Here is a 21,314-nt window from a genome sequence, read left to right as displayed (position 1 = left end):
CCCCAGATTGCAACCTAAGTGATCCTGAAAAATCTCCTTTTAGCCACCATGACTTGAGTGCATGGGAGGATGCTGGAAGGAGGTAACTTATGGAAATTATTAGTTAAATAAAAAGAAATTCTGTTATAACTGCAAAAAAAACCTTCCAAGATAACTACTCTTCTCATTTATCTTGTTATGTTTCTAACATTTACCATTAGGGTTGCCAACCTCCAGGTACTCGCTGGAGATCTCCTACTATTACAACCAGCCGATAGAGATCAGTTCCCCTGGAGAAAAGGGCCGCTTTGGCAATTGGACTCTATGGAATTGATGTCCCTCCCCTCCCCAAACCCCACACTCCTCAGGCTCTGCCCCCAAAATCTCCAGGTATTTCCCAACCCGGAGCTGGCAACCCTATTTACCATTCACACACACTATGGGAGCAATCCTAAGCAGGTCTACTCAGAATACTACTAAATAGGTCTAACTCTCAGCAAAGTGTCCTTAGGATTGCACTGTACATAAAGAACCTGGGGCTGGGTGGGAGGGTTCGTGAAGTCTCTGTCAGCAGGGAAGAAATCACTTATTTCCATTCATATATTTGAAGCCCTGTTTGGAAACACAACAGCCTTACCCACACGAATGGCTATATTAGAAGGCCAAGAGTGCAAAGGATGAGTTGCGGCTTTACTGTGCGTGCTGGTGGAAAATGCCGTCAAGTTGCAGCCGACTTATGGTGACCCCACAGGGTTTTCAAGGCAAGAGGCCATCTAAGTCAGGATGTGCATGCACACGCATAAATACTAAGGCACCATATAATTAGGGTTGCCAGGTCCCTCTTCGCCACCAGCAGGAGGTTTTTGGGGCGGAGCCTGAGGAAGGCGAGGTTTAGGGTTGCCAACCTCCAGGTAATTGAGCCAAAATTCACACAGAAAAAATATTTAAGCAATTTCAATATAATTCCAATATAATGCAAGAGTCATATCAAAGCACAGGTCATAAGTTACCAAGTCACACAATCTATTCACAAGCAAGTGTATACACACAAGAGAGTGTATGATTCTCATATATAAATATAGATAAGTAAACACATCACCATATCAATACTAATTTAACAATATTTCTTCTTCTTTAAGCAACAATATATTCATCAGAAGTCAGACAGGTAAGGAAGACGGCCGTTTCGTTCTTCATCAGTTCCTCAGCCTATCATCAATAAAAAATCATATAATAATATATTCTCCTCTTCTTTCTGACTATTCTCATATTATTTATACAAGAAAATAAAAATAAAATGTTGTTACTACCTTAATCTTTTCACTTAGTATGTATTTCTTTTTTTGTCCTATAAGCACACGTATGCTTATAGGACAAAAAAAGAATTGGCTTAACTACTGGATACACAGAAGTGTCTATTTTTGTAATAACATCCTCCTGGTAATAGCAGAAGATCTCCTGCTATTACAGTTGATCTCCAGCCGACAGAAATCACCTGGAGAAAATGGTCGCTTTGGCAATTGGACTCTATGGCTCTGAAGTCCCTCCCCTCCTCAAACCCCGCCCTCTTCAGGCTCCTCCCCCAAAACCTCCCGCCGATGGTGAAGAGGGACATGGCAACCCTAGCAAGGTTTGGGGAGGGGAGGGACTTCGATGCTATAGAGTCCAATTGCCAAAGCGGCCATTTTCTCCAGGTGAACTGATCTCTATCGGCTGGAGATCAGTTGTAATAGCAGGAGATCTCCAGCGACCTGCTTGAGGTTGGCAACCCTACATATAACACACAGCTGCCTTTTCACGTATGGCCGCAGGTGAAGTTCATTGTGGTAACACATGATACGACAATGATATATTTTTCCTAGTAGAACAAAAAGGGCAAGAGTCCAGTAGCACCTTAAAGACTAACAAAAATATTTTCTGGCAGGGTATGAGCTTTCGTGAGCCACAGCTCACTTCTTCAGATACAGCTAGAATGTGAATCCATCTGTCTTTAAGTAGAGGAGAGTGAATTCAGACAAGCATTAGTATGTAAATGTATTCATGTCTCATTACCAATGCTGATTTCTCCACACCCATCTCTCCCCTGGACATCACAGACTCTTCTGCATACCACGCATAATCCCATCACGCCTGCTATTCACATTTACATACTGTTAACATTGACATACTAATGCTTGTCTGAACTCACTCTCCTCTACTTAAAGACAGATGGATTCACATTCGAGCTGCATCTGAAGAAGTGAGCTGTGGCTCACGAAAGCTCATACCCTACCAGAAAATATTCTTGCTAGTCTTTAAGGTGCTACTGGACTCTTGCCCTTTTCTACTACTGCAGACAGACTAACACGGCCACCCACTGTGAAATATTTTTCCTAGTATATTTTCAAGACAACCCCTGGTTGTTTTCCAAACGCCCCAGGACAGACAGACTCTCGCAAAGGAAATTAATTCAGCAGCCGTCAGAGAAGAGCCTTTAGCGATATGTAACGTGGCAGGGGGTGGGATTTGGTTAGTGATCCCTCGGTGTGAGGCTAGGGGTATTAAAAGTACTCAAGTGTCCCTGTTTTCCTCTGCTGAACATTGGAGGTGCACAAAAGGCAGTGGGTGACTAAGTCTTTCTGTTTGCAGCGTGTGGCCAAATCCAAAGGAGCAAAGGTCACGCCGGTCAATTTCCTCCCGCAATGATAACCCTGACTTGCTTCTAGCCTGGTTCTCCAGCCCTACCAATAATAAATAACAGACTTAACTGGTATGACAAATTAGAATTAGGTGGTTTTGCAGGCAGCTAGTGGTGGAAATCCTTTGTCATACTTTGCTGTAGCGCTCATCCAGCTGTTGGCCGGGCCTACTTTTTCTCCACGCCGTGTTTGTACAGATGGTTTTGACCAGGCCTGTCATCTAGTAGGTGGGGGACATTCATGAGAGAAAGTGAAGTGACCAACAAACTGAAGAAATTGCTAATAAATCTGGCACTCGCGTTGCCAACACAAATAAGAGGCTGAGCTTGTACTTTTCAGGTTTGGTTTGAGACACACATAAATTCCCAGCTATTTTCAAACCCACCTTTGGTGGAGGGAGGGCAGTTAGAGGAAACTGGTGGGGGGGGGGTAGATTTTTACCATGTTACACTACATGTGTTCTTGGGCTTCGTGTTTCGTTTCATTTTTACAGGCAAAAACGTGTCTTTGAATTTTAAAAAAATTGTTTTTAGAATCTTGGAGAGCTCATTGAAACCAAGTGCTTGCCACCTAAAGGGACCAGTAAGTGTCAAGAAAGAAGAATTTGTCTCATGGCTATGTGTTGCCCTAATACAGTGGTTCTCAAGCAGTGGTACATGTATAGGGTTGCCAACCTCCAGGTACTAGCTGGAGATCTCCTGCTGTTACAACTGATCTCCAGCCGATAGAGATCAGTTCGCTTTGGCAATTGGACTCTATGGCATTGAAGTCCCTCCCCTCCCCAAACCCCACCCTCCTCAGGCTCCACCCACATAACCTCCCACCGGTGGCAAAGAGGGACCTGTCAACCCTATACATGTACCACTGGTGGGATGCAAAAGTTGCCTAGGTGGGTTGCAGGGTTTTCGTAACAATTGCTGAGAATGCACTCTCCCTTAATCCTCATGCACATCTGAAAGTGTCACATGCCGTCTCCTGCTGACTCTATCTGCCAACATGGATAGGGTTGCCAACCTCCAGGTACTGGCTGGAGATCTGCTATTACAACTGATCTCCAGCCAATAGAGATCAGTTCACCTGGAGAAAATGGCTGCTTTGGCAATTGTGTAACGATACCCTTTTATACCCCCTGTAATATGGACACCCTTGGACTTGAAGGTCTGTACATTGGGACTGTTGCTAAATGGCAGGGGAGGCATAGCGAGACATAACACCACACTCCAAGGCACAGGATCGCCCCAGACACCCCACCGGACGTCGCTGAACCGAGCCAGCAAAGACCTGCGAACGGCACACAGCATCTGGACCCAGAGAAGGGAAGTGGATCTGAATGCAGGAGCAGAACAGAGAACTCCAAAATCTGCTCCTGAGCCTCCCTGCCAGCGACTCGCCCCTGGAACAGCTGTCTTCCTGGACTTCAGACTCAGAACAATAGCATTTCCCCTTTCCACACCTTACATTCCTTCTCAGGGCAGGCTAATCCCATCTTCTCCTTCCCCTCTCGGCTCCTGGTTCCTGCCAGCTGTCAATAACACAATAATCCAGGGTCTCAGGGGGAGGCCTTTCACATCACCTACTTGCCTAGTCCCTTTAACTGGAGATGCCAGGGATTGAACCTGGGACCTTTCTGCTTGCAAAGCAGAGGCTCTGCCACTGAGCCACGGCCCACAGTTGATGGGATGTAAAATATGAAAGGTAGGAAACCACTGCCCCAGTAGAGATGACGTAGAGATGTTACTGAATTTCATGACCGCGCTTTTCATTTGAAAATCCCTCATTGTGACATAGGTTTTCCCGCTTGGGACGAAACTGCTATGGCCGTTTTCCTCCAACCGTAGAAGCAGAACCTGACAGCACTATCACTGTTTAAACTGATGCCTATTTTTGTGTCAATTGCATATAAATGGTAAACAAATGCTATAAAAATAACAGTGACATAAAAGCAGCATATAAATGTAAAAATGCCACAAAGAAAACAGGGAACATCAGCAATAAAAATGCATGAAATGAAAAGGTTCACAATAGCAACATACAAAACTAACAAGCAAGGGTAGATGCATCCATCCCTAGCTCCCTTCTTCTAGTCTTCTGTTTTTAAAATGAATGTACTATCACCTGTGCAGAAATAAAACGATTCAATACTTTTTATTATTTTTTATAGTACATAGATGAAGGTAGCCTAGGAGGATATCTTAGACTTAGGCCATTAACTTGGATTAACTCTCCTATACTATAAGGCAGGGGATTGTCATAAATCAGAAGCGACTTAACAGCACTTAACACACGCACTAGACAGGAAGGCATCTGTATGACAGTACTTTTCACCCCCAGGCTGTTTTAACATAGGAATAAAACTACTTGAAAGGACTATAGCAAACATTGTGTTCCCAACTTGATGTCAGCCAGACACAAGAATACACATTACATGCACAGTTTATTCTAACATTCATTAGAAATAGCTGAATGGCTTAGGGCAGGGGTGTCAAACATAAGACCAGGGGGCTGGATCCGGCCCCTTGAGAGCTCTTATCCGGTCCGTGAGCCAGCCGAGGCAGCCACCACCACCCCACTCTCAATATGGGCTGGCAAGGCATGGCCCGGCCCGATCAAGTGACATTTATGTCATACCCAGCCCTCGTAACAACCTCTGGCTTAGGGGTTATGAGAAAAATTCACCAAAGTTGAGAAAATCTAGACTCCGCTTCTCTTGCTCCGGTTTCCAAAGGAGGCACCTCTGAGACCAACCTGAACACATGAAGCTGCCTTATACTGAATCAGTCCCTTGGTCCATCAAGGACAGTATTGTCTATTCTGACTGGCAGCAGCTCTCCAGAATCTCAGGATGAGGTTCTTCACATCACCTACTGCCTGGTCCTTTCAACTGGAGATGCCAGGGATTGAACCTGGGACCTTCTGCATGCCAAGCAGATGCTCTGCCTCTGAGCCACGCCCCCTCCTCTGGGAAGGTATTCCATAAACAGGGCACCATCAAAGAGGCTCAACATCTGTCAAATCTCTGAAAGCATCTGGATATAGGTCTCCTCTGAAGACCTGGAAGTCTGGGCAGGTTAATGTGGTAGTTCCGTTTGCAAAGTGAATTCTCATTCATCCCCACGGCTTCTCTTTCTAGCGTCAAATACTGATGATCCTAAATGTGTTTGTGTCTTCCCCTTATCTTTACTGGTTTCCCCAACCCCGTATCCAAATCACTGACACTTCCTCTTACATGCCCCATTCAAACATAGCAATAAGCTCATAATTTCCCCCAATGCCAATTTCTATGGCGTTGATTGACATACTTCCACTCTTTCTATAGTACACAACCACAAAATCACCTTTGACTCATCTTTATTATCTTCAGTGTGCCAGGCGCCCTGCCCTTTGGTTTGGCTTTCACTGCAACAATTGCCTCCAAGTACAGCCCTACATTTTCCCCCACCCTTGCAGGAGTGAAAGACAGCTGCAACCTTCCTGCTATACTATGCAGCAGCTCCTCCAGTAAATCAGTAGCCTTTTTTGGAATACAACTTAATTGTGTTGCTTCCTCTTTCAACAGTCACAGAGGATTTATGGGGCCTTTTCCTGGATAATTTCCCTTCTAAGAAGGGAACTTCTACAGCTATTTGGCACCAATTGATTTATAAATTTAAAGATTGAAGAAAGACGGATTGAAAAGCAGGAAGCGGCATAGGACATGCTGTCATCGGGAGAGACTCAGTTCCAACTCTATAAGTCAACCAAAGCAGTTCAAAAGTGCTTCTCCAAAGATAGTCTCCCTTACATTTCTGGGATCAGTTTTAGTCTACTTAACAGTTTTTCAGCCCTGCATTTTTTCCCCATCCAATTAATCTCCATATATTCCATGTGCTTTCTTGAATCAACTGAACCTGCCTGATCAGGGACAGCCAAAAGGGATTTTATTACACCCCTTGTTTGTAAATTACCTAGTCATCACATCTGGGAAAGCACCCCCCATTACAGGCACAGTTAGCTTGCTAAGCCCCCAAAAGGGAAGAACCACCTCTCTTCCCAGATTAAACACAGAAGAACAATCTAACGCAGACAGACACAGCGCAGAGAAAGGGAAGATTGCTGGGGAGCATCTCCAACGAAAAATGGAAATTAAAGTCTGCACTGACTTATGATGAAATGATTGTGACACGGAATGAAGAACGCTGCAGGTAAGACTGGCTGAGGAATGCAACAATCAAGTCCAACTTTTCCAAAGTGCGACTGATGAAATTTTGATGCATGAAAGAGGAAATACAGTACCGGATTCCTTTCTTGCTCACAGAGGACTGGACTATATCTTTGGACTCTAATGACATCAGAGTGGTTTTCATGAGTTTGATATGTTGATTTCTTAATAATATTGTATAGGCATAGTAGATAGATACACTGGTGTTAAGAATTTTTTTTAAAATATATATATTTTTGATAATTTATCATTTGGTCATTAGTACTGTTTGTTTGGGTAACCTCCAGGTACTAGCTGGAGATCTCCTGCTATTACAACTGATCTCCAGCCAACAGACAGCAGGTCCCCTGGAGAAAATGGCCACTTTGGCAACTGGACTCTAGGGCATTGAAGTCCCTCCCCTCCCCAAACCCCACCCTCCTCAGGCTCCACCCCAAAAACCTCCCACTGGCGGCAAAGAGGGACCTGGGAACCCTACCCCACCAAAAAAACCCTCTTAAACTGAGACAGCATTATCATTTTGAAACAAAATGAAAACATGAGAAAATACTGAGAACAGGGGAAAAAGATATGCTTGCGAGTTAAAACATTTTAAGGCCTTGGAACTGAGAAGCGTTGCTTGAGAAAATGGGAAAGGGTGACTGTCTGGCATATTTACCCTGTGTGGATCATGAAAAGCTATGGCTGGTTTTAAAGGAAATGGGTGTGCCACTACATCTGATTGTTTTGATGCGCAACCTGTACTCTGGACAAGAGGCCACAGTTAGAACAGAATATGGAGAAACTGAATGGTTTCCAATTGGCAAAGGTGTCAGACAAGGATGTATTTTATCTCCCTATCTCTTCAATCTATATGCAGAACATATAATTAGGAAAGCAGGATTAGATTTAGATGAAGGTGGAGTGAAAATTGGAGGGAGGAACATTAATAATTTGAGATATGCTGATGACACTACATTATTGGCAGAAACGACGACATTGGCAGAAAATAGTGAAGATTTGAAACAACTACTGCTGAAAGTTAAAAGAGAAAGTGCCAAAGCAGGACTGCAGCTGAACATCAAGAAAACAAAAGTAATGACTACAGGAGAATTACACAACTTTAAGGTTGACAATGAGGAAATTGAAATTGTTCAAGACTTTCTATTCCTTGGCTCCACCATCAACCAAAAGGGAGACTGCAGCCAAGAAATTAGAAGGAGATTGAGACTGGGAAGGGCAGCCATGAAGGAGCTAGAAAAGATTTTGAAGTGTAAGGATGTGACTCTGGCCACCAAGACTAGATTAATTCATGCCATTATATTCCCTATTACTATGTATGGGTGTGAAAGCTGGACAATGAAGAAAGCTGATAGGAAGAAAATAGATTCCTTTGAAATGTGGTGTTGGAGGAGAGTGTTGCGGATTCCGTGGACTGCCAAAAAAACAAATCAGTGGGTTCTAGATCAAATCAGGCCTGAACTGACCCTAGAAGCTAAAATGACTAAACTGAGGCTGTCGTATTTTGGTCACGTCATGAGACGACAAGAGTCACTGGAAAAGACCGTCATGATAGGAAAAGTTGAGGGCAGCAGGAAAAGAGGAAGACCCAACAAGAGATGGATTGACTCAATAAAGGAAGCCACAGCCTTCAGTTTGCAAGATCTGAGCAAGGCTGTCAAAGATAGGACATTTTGGAGGACTTTCATTCATAGGGTCGCCATGAGTCGGAAGCGACTTGACGGCACTTAACACACACATTTACCATGTGGAGCTCTGGTACGAGCAAGATGACCACTGGATTTTTCAAAGTTTGCATTCATGCTTATTGAGGCTGTATATGCAAGGTACATTTGTGCATTACCCTTGTTCACACAATATGGCTACTGAACATATCAGTTCACATTCCCAATACAGATGGCTGGTATGCATCCGGTATGCACGGCTGTATAGTTGAAAAGGAGCTCTGATGCCTACTGATTAAGTTGTGGTCTTTCTGTCCTATGTCGTCGTTTCCCACACACACATACATATATGCTCTCTCTCTGTGTGTCCACTTCCTCCTTCCATCTGTACTACAAAGGCTTTCACAATGTACCCCATAAGGCAGGGGTGTCGAACATAAGGCCCACCGGCCGGATCCGGCCCCTTGAGAGCTCTTACCTGGCCCACAAGCCAGCCAAGGCAGCCACTCAGCCCACTCTCAATCTGGGCCGGCGACAGGGTTACCAGGTCCCTCTTTGCTACTGGCAGGAGGTTTTTGGGACGGAGCCTGAGGAGGACGAGGTTTGGGGAAGGAAGGGACTTCAATGCCATAGAGTCCAATTGCCAAAGCAGCCATTTTCTCCAGGTGAACTGATCTCTATCAGCTGGAGATCGGTTGTAATAGCAGGAGATCTCCAGCCACTACCTGGAGGATGGCAACACCACTACTTACTGTAAGATTATCACAGTTTCTGATGACTGCTAGAGCTATCCTTATCCCTTCTGGGTAAGCTCTAGGAATCATCAGGATTGGCAACCCTAGCCGGCAAGGCATGGCCCGACCTGACCAAGTGACATTTATGCCATATCCAGCCCTCGAAGCAATTGAGTGCGACACCCCTGCCGTAAGGTATCTTTGGGGAATGGGCAGTCTCTTTCCTTCCTGCTTCGGTTACAAGAATGGCAACTCAGCGGGCCGACATGTGGCATTTTGAGGTGTGAGTGCTAAACTCTTTGGAAATTCAGCATGGGCCGAATCATTTCAGCTCTTGGATAAAACAGATCTGCACAGCCTGATCAGTCATTTGCTGGACGACGAAAAAGAGCAGCTGGACCAGCTGGCTCTGCAGATTGGCACCCAAAAATATATTATTTTGCCTGGCTGAATCCTATTGCTACCTGCTTAAATACTTGAAGATGTATCATCCATTCTGGCTGAGGGTCTATAGGCCGGGCCAGCCTTCTGAGGTAATCCCATTTCCTCAAGGCAAAAAGCTTGCCAGGCAGCTAAGTGAAGCTTCACCTTGGCTATCATGGCGCGGGCCTCCGGATGGTGAGGGAAGGCTCTTGTTCCTCTTCATCAAGGTATGCTGCTCAAATGGAAAGAGATTTCTTAGCTCCCTAAAGCCTTGTGCAACACTCGGTAGGGACTGACACAAAAGTACCGATTGCAATATTTGCAGCTGCAGTGATCTGGAGCATGGAACAAACAACGATTACTTAAATGCACAGCATACTACTGATAACAATCTAAACATCGCCGCTGTCCTAGGTTTCAGTCCCAGCGTGGTGTAGTTGTTAAGAGCGGTGGTTTGGAGCGGCGGACTCTAATCTGGTGAACCAGGTTGGTTTCCCCACTCCTATTCATGAAGCCAGCTGGGTGACCTTGGGCTAGTCACAGCTCTCTCAGCCCCACCTACCTCACAGGGTGTCTGTTGCAGGGAAAGGAAGGTGATTGTAAGTCGGTTTGATTCTTCCTTAAGTGGTAGAGAAAGTCGGCACATAAAAACTAACTGTTCTTCCTCCTCCTCTTCCTCTATTGATGTTCCCCAGAATAGATTTTCTCCCTGCACTCAGCCATAGAACACTTTTTGGTTTCTAGTTTTGTTACACTGCTAAATCTTTGGGTCCTGGCAGTGAAACAACCATCCTTAAAATCTGTGGATGCTAAAGTCACACGGAGGCTGGCCCACCTATCTTTTTGCCCAGGACAGCAGAATGACAGCAAGGTTGCCTGCCTCTTTGAACTGAGATGTTCCCTGTCTCAAGTAGCCGTGTTGGTCAAGACCTCTCTCTGTTTCAAAGACACCCCTGGAGAGCTGCTGCCAGTCTGAATAGGCAATACAGAACTTGATAGATCAATGACCCAACCCTGTATGAAGGCAGCTTTATCCAGGTAGGGTTGCTAGCTCTGGGTTGGGAAATGCCTGGAGATTTTTGGGGTGGAAGCTGAGGAGGGACGGGTTTGGGGAGGGGAGGGACTTCAATGCCATAGAGTCCAATTGCCAAAGCAGCCATTTTCTCAAGGGGACCGATCTCTATGAAGAAAGGTTGAAGGAGCTGGGTATGTTTAACCTGAAGAGGAGAAGACTGAGAGGGGATATGATAACCCTCTTCAAGTACTTGAAAGGCTGTAATAGAGAGGATGGTGCTGAGTTGTTTTCTATTGCCCCAGGAGGTCGGACCAGAACCAACGGGTTGAAATCAAATCAAAAGAGTTTCCGTCTTGACATTAGGAAGAATTTTCTAACAGTTAGAGCAATTCCTCAGTGGAACAGGCTTCCTCGGGAGATGGTAAGCTCTCCTTCCCTGGAGATTTTTAAGAAGAGGTTAGATGGCCATTTGTCAGCAATGCTGATTCTGCAACCTTAGGCAGATGATGAGAGGGAAGGCATCTTGGCCATCTTCTGGTCACTGGGTGTGTGTGTGGGGGGGGAGGTAGTTGTGAATGTTCTGCATTGTGCAGGGGGTTGGACTAGATGACCCTGGCGATCCCTTCCAACTCTATAATTCTATGATTCTTCTATGATTCCGTCTCCTGGAGATCAGTTGTAATAGCAGGAGGTCTCCAGCTACCAACTGGAGGTTGGCAACCATAGAACATGTGCTTAAGGTGGAAATAAGGTCTGCTGAAACCAACAGTCTTACTTTGATGTAGTTGGGTTTGGGATAAAGGGCCAGTATGGCGCAAATAACAGGCAAGTAACATTGTTTTGTAAGCGTTTGATCTTATAAGAAGTAATACACACATGAATACCCTGCATGATTGCTTTAGCGCACTGGCAGAAATCTGCACATGGTTTGCACTTACTGGCAATTGTTTACCTATATAATTTCCCTTTATGTAAAGCATCTCTCAGAAGCGCTTGAGCTCTGTAAGAGAGCCAGCATGGTGTTGTGGTTAGAGTGTCACATTAGGCCCAGGTTTGAATCCCCACTCTGCCATGGAAGCTTGCTGACTGACCTTGGGCCAGTCACTCTCTCTTAGCCTGGCCTACCTCACAGGGTGGTTGTTGTTGAGAGCCAGCGTGGTGTAGTGGTTAAGAAAGGTGGTTTGGAGCGGTGGACTCTAATCTGGAGAACCCGGTTTGATTCCCCATTCCTCCACATGAGCGGTGGAGGCTAATCTGGTTTCCCCTCTCCTATGCATGAAGCCAGCTGGGTGACCTTGGGCTAGTCACAGTCTCTCAGCCCCGGCCTACCTCACAGGGTTTCTGTTGTGGGGAGGGGAAGGAAAGGTGATTGTAAGCTGGTTTGAGTCTCCCTTAAGTGGTAGAGAAAGTCAGCATATAAAAACCAATTCTTCTTCTTCTGAAGATAAAAATGGAAGAGAAAGAACGATGTTGTAAGAACGATGAGATGAAAGAACAATGGAGAGAAAGGTGGGGCTTAAATAAATATCTTTGCCTGCCATTCCCTTCACACACTGATTATTCTGGAATCCCATTTACCCTTCCATACACTTTCCGTCAAAGATTTCATTTTCTTTTTATAAGAGCCATATGTGGTTCTGTACTGAGCCATATTTGGTTCTGTACTGAGCCATATTTGGCTCTGAAGCTATGGGGTGCTGACTAGGGCTGTGCAAAAAAAAAAAAAGATTAGTTAAATTTTGGGTTCGGGTTTATTGGGCCTGATTTTTTTGGGGGAAAACCAATATAAGCTGAACACCCATACCAGTAACACCCATACCAGAGTATTCGGCTTATTCCTGGGTTTCCTGAAAAAAGTCGGCCCTGGGGGGGGGTCATTTTTTGAGGTAGAGCCCCCAAATTCACAGCGTGGGTTGAAGGGACTGTTCTTGCACAAACCCCAAAGTTTGGTGAAGGTTGGGTCAGGGGGTCCTATTTTATGGGGTTTGGACACCCTGACCCAATTTTCACCAAACTTTGGGGTTTGTGCAAGAACAGTCCCTTCAAACTACACTGTGAATCTGGGGGCTCTACCTCGAAAAATCACCCCCCCCCCGGACCCAAAAAAAGCCGAATAATTATTCAGCTTTTCCCGGAATTGCCTATTCGGCTTCCGCTTTCTTCCCAGGTTTGTGTATTCAGTTAACCTGAACTGGAAATTTACCAAAACGGCTAATTTCGGGTTTATTTTCGGTTCGGGTTTATCGATATGCACACACCTAGTGCTGACCCCTGGCTTACATTGTTGATAATCTGCCCTCTTGTTCAGTGTCCAAAATGAAAGGGTTTCTCCCCCCCCTCCCCCCATGACTGGGCCCAACTGAAGTTTGTTTGGTTTTTCCCCTACATTGGGCTTGTAAGGGGGAAAAAACCCTATTATCCAATTAATAATTGGAAACTTTAATTAATAATTAATTAAAAATTAATAATTGGAAACTTCTCCTAACTAGCCAACAGATGCAGTTCAGTTCAGGTTATTCTTTTTTCTATTTTGACATGAGCAACTGACTGTGTATCCGTCTCACATGTGAACATGTTGTCTTCTCATAAATTTCCTGGTAGCTATTCTTTGTCATCTGAAACATGACCTTGATCTTGAGAGTAAATGTGTCTAGGTTTGCACCCTGTTACCCCCCCCCCCTCCCAAATATTTTGATACTATTAAGGATTGATCAGTTCAGCAGCTCTTTGGGAGAAGCAGCCAAATGTTAATGCCTTTCGAATTGTGAAAGGCATTTGGCCGCCCCATTAAGAAAAGGAGGAGGGGGCGAGAAAGGGAATTCCTGAAAACAAAAGGCCCCCAGGAACATTGTTTGACTGTAACCAGTTACATCAGTTTAATAGCAATAAATGGTTTCAGTATTCCATTGGCATTTTAAATCATAAAACCATATGGCGATGAGAACATCGTAAGGAGATAATTCAAGGCAGGCAACTGTTACTTTGTTTTGGAATTAGATTAAGTCGTAAATAAGTACTACTTGGTCCCGAAGTAAGAAAAACATTCCCCGCCAACCTTCTCTTAAGACATTTTCCACCTGTTCAAGGATGTGTAGTATTTGGAGTCTTTCATAGCAGTGGAAACTGGCTCAGAGTTTCACTGGGTCGGTAAAAAAATAAGCCAAGTTTGATTTATGAGTTGAGGTACAAAAGGGAACATGTAAGCAAACAAAAACAATGAATTTGGGGGGGGGGATATGCCTTGATACGGCACCACATGAATCATATGGTGAGTCGACATGGGATACGTAGAGAACCCGAGCAGAGATTGATAGACCAGGGGAGGCCAGGCAATCTCTGCGTAATGGAAACGTGCGGGGGTCTCGCCTCTTACTATTGACCCAGAGGTAGCCTGAAGTAAAACGATCCAGTCTCGACTCAAAACAGTGTTATTCGAAAGAATCCCCCCCAAGCTCAAATGTCACCTATTAAAATAAATTCAGGAGGCCGAGGAAGTGGCGATCGCGGGTTTTAAATTCTGGACTGTTTATTAAGGAGTTGTGAAACGTACAAAAGCCCCACAAATGATACATTGGGAAGAGGGCAAAAGAGATTTGGCAAGGGGAAAAAAGGGATAACTTAAAGTAATACGAGAACCCATGGAAGGTGATGGAAAATTGTTTAGTTTTCCTCCCCCCCCCTTTCCTTGGTAATCCTTGGAAAAGTAATAAAAGCTTGCAATTTCCTATTTAGAAGCAGCTTCATCACCCCTACCACTCTTTATTCCTCCCCACACACAGTATCACTTCTGGGAAGTAATACTTGGTGAGCAGTATTCTTTCTGATATTTGTATGCATATCTCTGTCCAGAGAGGTATGCATAAAAATATGTCTGGTTCAATATCTCTATCTGAAGCAGGTTTTAGCCAAGCTATTACCTAGGTTTAGGGTTGCCAACCTCCAGGTACTAGCTGGAGACCTCCTGCTATTACAACTGATCTCCAGCCCATAGAGATCAGTTCACCTGGAGAAAATGGCCGCTTTGGCAATTGGATTCTATGGCATTGAAGTCCCTCCCCAAACCCCACCCTCCTCAGGCTCCACCTTCAAAATATCCAGGTATTTCCCAACCTGGAGCTGGCAACCCAAACATGTGCTTATCATGGCAGACTAAATATTTCTTAGGCATGTTTGATATTTGTAATGCATGCTAGGAATTCAGTTGCTCTCTTTCATAATAGGAAATCTGCTATAGGCATGTTTATGCAGAAGTAATTCCCATTTTGCCATGACGTAGATGGCCCAGGCTAGCCCAATCTTGTTAGATCTCAGAAACTAAGCAGGGTCAGCCATGGTTAGTGCTTGGATGGGAGACCACCCAAGAAAGTACATAGTTGTATGCAGAGGAAGACAATGGCAAACCACCTCTGTTCATCTATTAAGAAGAAGAAGAGTTGGTTTTTATATGTCAACTTTCTCTGCCACTTAAGGGAGACTCAAGCCGGCTTACAATCACCTTCCCTTCGCCTCCCCACAACAGACACCCTGTGAGGTAGGTGAGGCTGAGACAGTGTGACTTGCCCAAGGTCACCCAGCTGGCTTCATGTGTAGGAGCGGGGAAACCAACCCAGTTAACCAGATTAGACTCCGCCGCTCATGTGGAGGAGTGGAGAATCAAACCCGGTTCTCCAGATCACATTCCACCGCTCCAAACCACCGCTCTTAACCACTACACCACACTGAAGACCCTATGGGGTTGCCATAAGTCAGCTGAGACTTGATGGCACTTCCCACCACCAATTTCCATTTTATTCAGCAGGGTGTACTCCAAGGTAAGTGTTCTTAGAACTGCAACTGTAGAGAGCAATTCCAAGCGGCTCTACTCAGCATCATACTCAGAGCTATTCAATGGGGTTTACTGCCAAGAAAATGTTCTTAGGGATGCACTGGTAACAACAAGTCAAATCAGTTAATCTTTGGTTTAGAGCAGAGTGGTTCCCAAACCTTTCGGGCCACCGCCCCCTTGGTTCCTACAAACTCAACCCCAGCCCCCCCTACCCTATCCTATAAAAAGCATTATTCAAAAAAAAGGGGTCTGCATGACTCACTAAAGAAGATAATAACAATAAAATTTCAAAACAGTAACAATTGATTGCACATCTATTCAAAATCAAATTAAAACTTTTTAGCTGAAATTTATGCAGCAAAACTGATGAACTTGATCCAGTGGTACCAAGGTCTGGAAAAAAATTCTAATAGCGTCCACCAAATTTGCCAGCATGGTGCCATAGCTTGATCTATTGTAAATTAGTGAACATGGTTGAAGGGGCCCACCTCTAGCGCCCCCTGCTGCCCCCTTGCCTCTTAGTGCCCCCCTAGGTAATCCCATTGCCCCCCCAGGGGATGGTACTGCCCACTTTGGGAACCACTGGTTTAGAGGAAAGACTCTCAAGCTTTGCCACAGCGTGGCGCAGGGGTGTGAGAGAAGGCTGCCCAAGTTTTTTCCAGTTGACAGTAAGGGGTGGGGAAGCGTATTCAGTTAATATGGTGCACTTTTACTAAATATTCAGAGGCAGGCAGGCAGACCACAAGAGAAGAAAGGCGCTAGCATTGCAATCCTAAAAAGAGTTACACCCTTCTAAATCCACTGAAATCAATGGGATTAGAAGGGTGTAACTCTGTTTAGGATTACAGCACTGATCAGAGGACACTTTAATAGTGTTTTATTCAGAGATTGGCACTTGGTGCAGTAGAACGAGACATACACGACCTATAGACACATTCATGATACATGCAGACTGGGTGAATTTTCTCTTCACACAATTGAGAGCCAGCATGGTGTAGTGGTTAAGAGAGGTGGTTTGGAGCGGCGGACTCTGATCTGGAGAACCGGGTTTGAATCCCCACTCCTCCACATGAGCGGCGGAGGCTAATCTGTTGAACTGGATTCGTTTCCCCACTCCTACACATGAAGCCATCTGGGTGACCTTGGGCTAGTCACACCTCTCTTAGAGCTCTCAGCCCCACCTACCTCACAGGGTGTCTGTTGTGGGGAGAGGAAGGGAAGGTGATTGTAAGTCGGTTTGATTCTTCCTTAAATGGTAGAGAAAGTTGGCATATAAAAACCAACTCTTCTTCTTCTTGGAAAGACAATTAGACATTTGGAGACAGGCTATGGCTCAGTGGTAAAAGGCAAAAGATTTATACAAGCTGAAGATAAACCAGAGTATGGTGGTAGAGCATCTGCTTTGCATGCAGAAGCTCCCAGGTTTAGTCCCCAGCATCTCCAATGAAAAGGGACCACTGACAGTCTGAGTAGACAATACTGCATTGATATACTAATGATCTGATTCCGTATAAGGCACCAATGTGACGTAAGGAGAACCTCAGACTTCCCTGCTACTCTACTCCCAATGCCCTTAAAAAAAACTACTCAGAATTTATCAAACTCAGAAAGACACTAGAGTGATTAATATCATTTCACATTAGGGTTACCAGGTCCCTCTTCGCCACCGGTGGGAGATTTTTTGGATGGAGGCTGAAAAGGGCAGGGTTTGGGGAGGGGAGGGACTTCAATGCCATAGTGTCCAATTGCCAAAGCGGCCATTTTCTCCAGGGGAACTGATCTCTATCAGCTGGAGATCAGTTGTAATAGCAGGAGATCTTCAGCTAGTACCTGGAGGTTGGCAACCCTATTTCACATGTACTTCTAAGTTCCTTTAGCCTAGTGTTGCCAACCCAAGCACAGTTTTAGCAACAGCCCCTATTACTAGGGTTGCCAGGTGCCTGGTGGTGGCGGGCAAACCCCCAGTAATTTACCCCTCTGCCCGCTGTCCACCTGAGGGTCGGTGGGCAAACATGCATGTGCGCGTACACACCGCGTGCACGGCACTTCTGATTTACAACTGGAAGTGCCGCCTCACAAGGGGCCTTTTCCTCTTAGTTTGAGTGGTAAAGGGCCGCTTTACCACTCAAACTAAGAGGAAAAGGCCCCTCGCGAGGCCGCACTAACAGTTGTAAACCAGAACTGACGCGCGCGTGCAATCCCAACCTCAGCCTGATAGCCGCCCGCCGGAGGAGAGGGGGGGACCTGGCAGCCCTATCTATTACTCTGTTGGTATCTATGTTCACGTAGATCACCTGATCCTAGAAATGCAAGCAACTGTGGACAGAATGCATGGGAAACCCCTCCCCCCATGGAATTGCAAGCTTGCAGTCTGTGCAGTGATGGGGAATGCAAGCATGGAAACCCTGCAGCACATCATGTGGCTTTTTTCCCATGCTTGGGACTATATCCCCACACAGTATGTGGGAAGGTGCCCCCAGCAATCTGAATGATATCCTCTGGCTGGCAAATTTAATTTCAGCAGAGCTGTAGCCTCTTACAACTTGTATTTTATTGTGTTTTTAAAAAACAAAATACAGCTTAATCTTCTTTAATGAAACTGGTTTAATTAAACTTACTTTACCAGCTGAGTAAAATCAACCATATCAGAATCTCATCTCTGGGAGCAAGTCTTCATCTAATTTACCCTCGTAAACCGAGAGGTTCCTACATAATTCTTGTTAAGCTCCATCCTACAGTAGGTGAAATTTAACTATCTCATTTCATACAGCTGGCTAGAATGGGATTGAGGTTCCCTATCTTCCCTGTCTCAAAAAAAAAAATCTATACCCTGCACCTTGTTTTGCTATTTTCCTCAGTCTTGCTTCACTGCAACTTCTATTTTGCAAAATGTTCTATGCCTTCTAGATAGAGTGGAACCCAATGCCAATTTCTGCCAACAGCACCGTTTTTGGGATTAAAATTTTATCCACTTTCACAATCTCACCCTTTATGTAATCATTAAGGAAACACCTAACATGACAATATATTTGTTTTCACAGAGGGCCTGCAAGATGCTGCACTTTGCTGATGCTAACTATAGAACAATACTCTGTGTGTGGTACGGGGCTGCCTATAGAGAGCTCACGATTTAAGTAACCTGGATGGAGCAATGGCAAAGAGAGAAAACAAGAGGTCTGACTTTGCATTAAGCAGTTGCTAGACTAGGGTTGTCAAGACATTAGGAAGAATTTTGTAACAGAGCGGTACTTCAGTGGAGCACCTCCAGTGACCCCTACTCCATGCCCAGAAGATACGTAAGATGCCCTCCCTCTCATCATCTGCCTAAGGTCATAGAATCAGCATTGCTGACAGATGGCCATCTAGCCTCTGCTTTAAAACCTCCAGGGAAGGAGAGCTTACCAAGGAAGCCTGTTCCACTGAGGAACCGCTCTAACTGTTAGAAAATTCTTCCTAATGTCTAGATGGAAACTCTTTTGATTTAATTTTAACCCATTCTAGGTTAAAATTCTGTTGACCTTCTAGGGCAACAGAAAACCACTCGGCACCCTCCTCTATATGACAGCCCTTCAAGTACTTGAATATGGTTATCATATAATCTCTCAGTCTTCTTCTCTTCAGGCTAAACATACCCAGCTCCTTCAACCTTTCCTCATAGGACTTGGTCTCCAGACCCCTCACCATCTTCGATGTCCTCCCCTAGACATGTTCCAGCTTCACTAGTTTTTTTTTTTGTAAGTTATGCACCTCATGCTTACTTTCTTGCTCTCATGCAAACTGAGAGACAAGCACAATGCTAGTTAATCCCCCAACACGCACAAATGTAAATATAATGCAAAAGAATACTTCTCTCTACTGGCTACTGCAAAGGTTTCAGAAGCAGAATGGAAGGGAGATTTCCACAATGTTGTCTTTGCTCAAGATGACTGCCAACAGTAACTACCACCTGTTTATAAGCACACTCTGATTTAATGTTCCAGGTTGGGATTAGATCACGCAAGAGAGCATTACCAAATGATTCTTGTAAAAAAAGGGGGTAAAAGAAAGTGAACTCATTCGGAACTTTCATCTCTTAAGACAGAAAACAGCTCTGTCAGGCTCCTGGAAAGGAATTCATTTCGAATACCTGTCCAGATAAACATTTCTTAGCGAGCCTTTCAGATCAGGAGGAGGATTTTATTTATAGAGCCCTCCAGGGAAACGTACCTCATCATTTTCATGTCCCTGGATCACTTATTAACAGTTACGGCGTTGAAGTAAATAGATGCTTAACCCAAATGAATTAGGACGCCTGACGTTTAATGAATTCTCCTATTCATGGAGAAAGTGACATCTGCATTGGATTCCCTCTTGAACAGCCAGCTGCTCTAATAACTGAACAGGTGTCTGCACCGTCCCGTGACGTCAAACACCGTAAGAGGAATTTAAAAGGTCCGTTCTGAAAGTAAGTCTGCATTTCTGGGAAGCCACGGCATCGGGAGTCAAGACATGACCAAGCCACACAAGAGACTGTGTAGCACATTGAGGTCAATCATTTCCACCCTGCTTTTCTCCCGCAACGGGGACCACAGCAATGTACAACACTTTCCTCCCCACCTCCATTTCATCCACACAACCACAACCTTGTGAGGGAGGTTAGGCTGAGAGACAGTGGTCGTTTATGCACGGGAGTTTTACCTGAGGGTTCGTTGCTCGCTGGACCCACACTTTCCTGTTGGGAGACTATGCACCAGCAGTCCCCAAGCTCAGATCAGGAAGTATTTGGATCCCCACCCCTTGAAATGCTGCTTCATAATTGGCTGTAGTGAGAGAAAAGCCCCCGCCCAAAGAACATAAAACAAAAAACGGAGCAATCTGGAAAGGGGGGGGGGAGAAATCCAAGCCTCGGTTTTTAAAAGCTTTTCTTCTGCTCAGAAAGAGCTCCAAGGAAGCAGGAAGCTGGAAGTATTTGAATCCCCGCCTCTGGACTTGCTGCTTTGTAATTGGCTGCGAGTGAAACTAAGCTTGCATGTCCAGCACTTTGCCTTATGCATGGAGATTTCTCCCAGGCTGAGCTCAGCGGAGAGGGAAGAATAAGGTTAACAGAGAAACGGGAAGGTCTAGGATTTGTGAGGTCTGGCAGCGAGGTCATCTCTAATGGAGGGAGAACTCATACATAACTCCAAGGAACAACCGAGACAGACGGAGGTGAATGTGAATGAAAGTATCCATGCATAAATGGCCAGTGACCAGCCTAAGACCACCCAGCAAGCTCCCATGGGAAGAGTGGGGATTCAAAAGCCTGCATCTCCCAGATCCTCGTCCAGCACTCTACTACACTACACTGGCTTCCTCAGAGGAATCAATACTTATTGGTCATTTACGCATGGTCGCTGTAGCCTCCTTTATTCCCTGTTTCAGCCAGGATCAAAGAAACCCAGGTTGGGGGAAACTGTTTGCATTGGCTGGAATGATCAGGGATGAAACTGTGTGCTAATGGAGGCATGAATACAGAAAAGCAGTCTCCCAAGTTCAAATCAAGTCCCACCCCTTTAAATGCTGTTCTGTAATTGGCTTATCTCGTGAGAGAAGCTTTCCTTCCCCCCAAATCCAACTGCTGCATAAAAAAGCATCTTAAGAACAAAACTAAATGGAGCAATCTGAAAGAAGGGGGGGGGAGAAATCCAAGCCTCGTTTTAAAAAATCCTTTCTTTTGCTCAGAAAGAGCTCCGAGGAAGCAGGAAGCACTTGAATCCCTGCCTCTTTACATACTGCTTCTTGATTGGCTGTGAGAGAAGCCAATCTTCTGTGCTTCCCCT

This window comes from Euleptes europaea, chromosome 10 (assembly GCF_029931775.1).
Source record: "Euleptes europaea isolate rEulEur1 chromosome 10, rEulEur1.hap1, whole genome shotgun sequence".
NCBI lineage: Eukaryota > Metazoa > Chordata > Lepidosauria > Squamata > Sphaerodactylidae > Euleptes > Euleptes europaea.
This window is presented reverse-complemented; position numbering follows the sequence as displayed.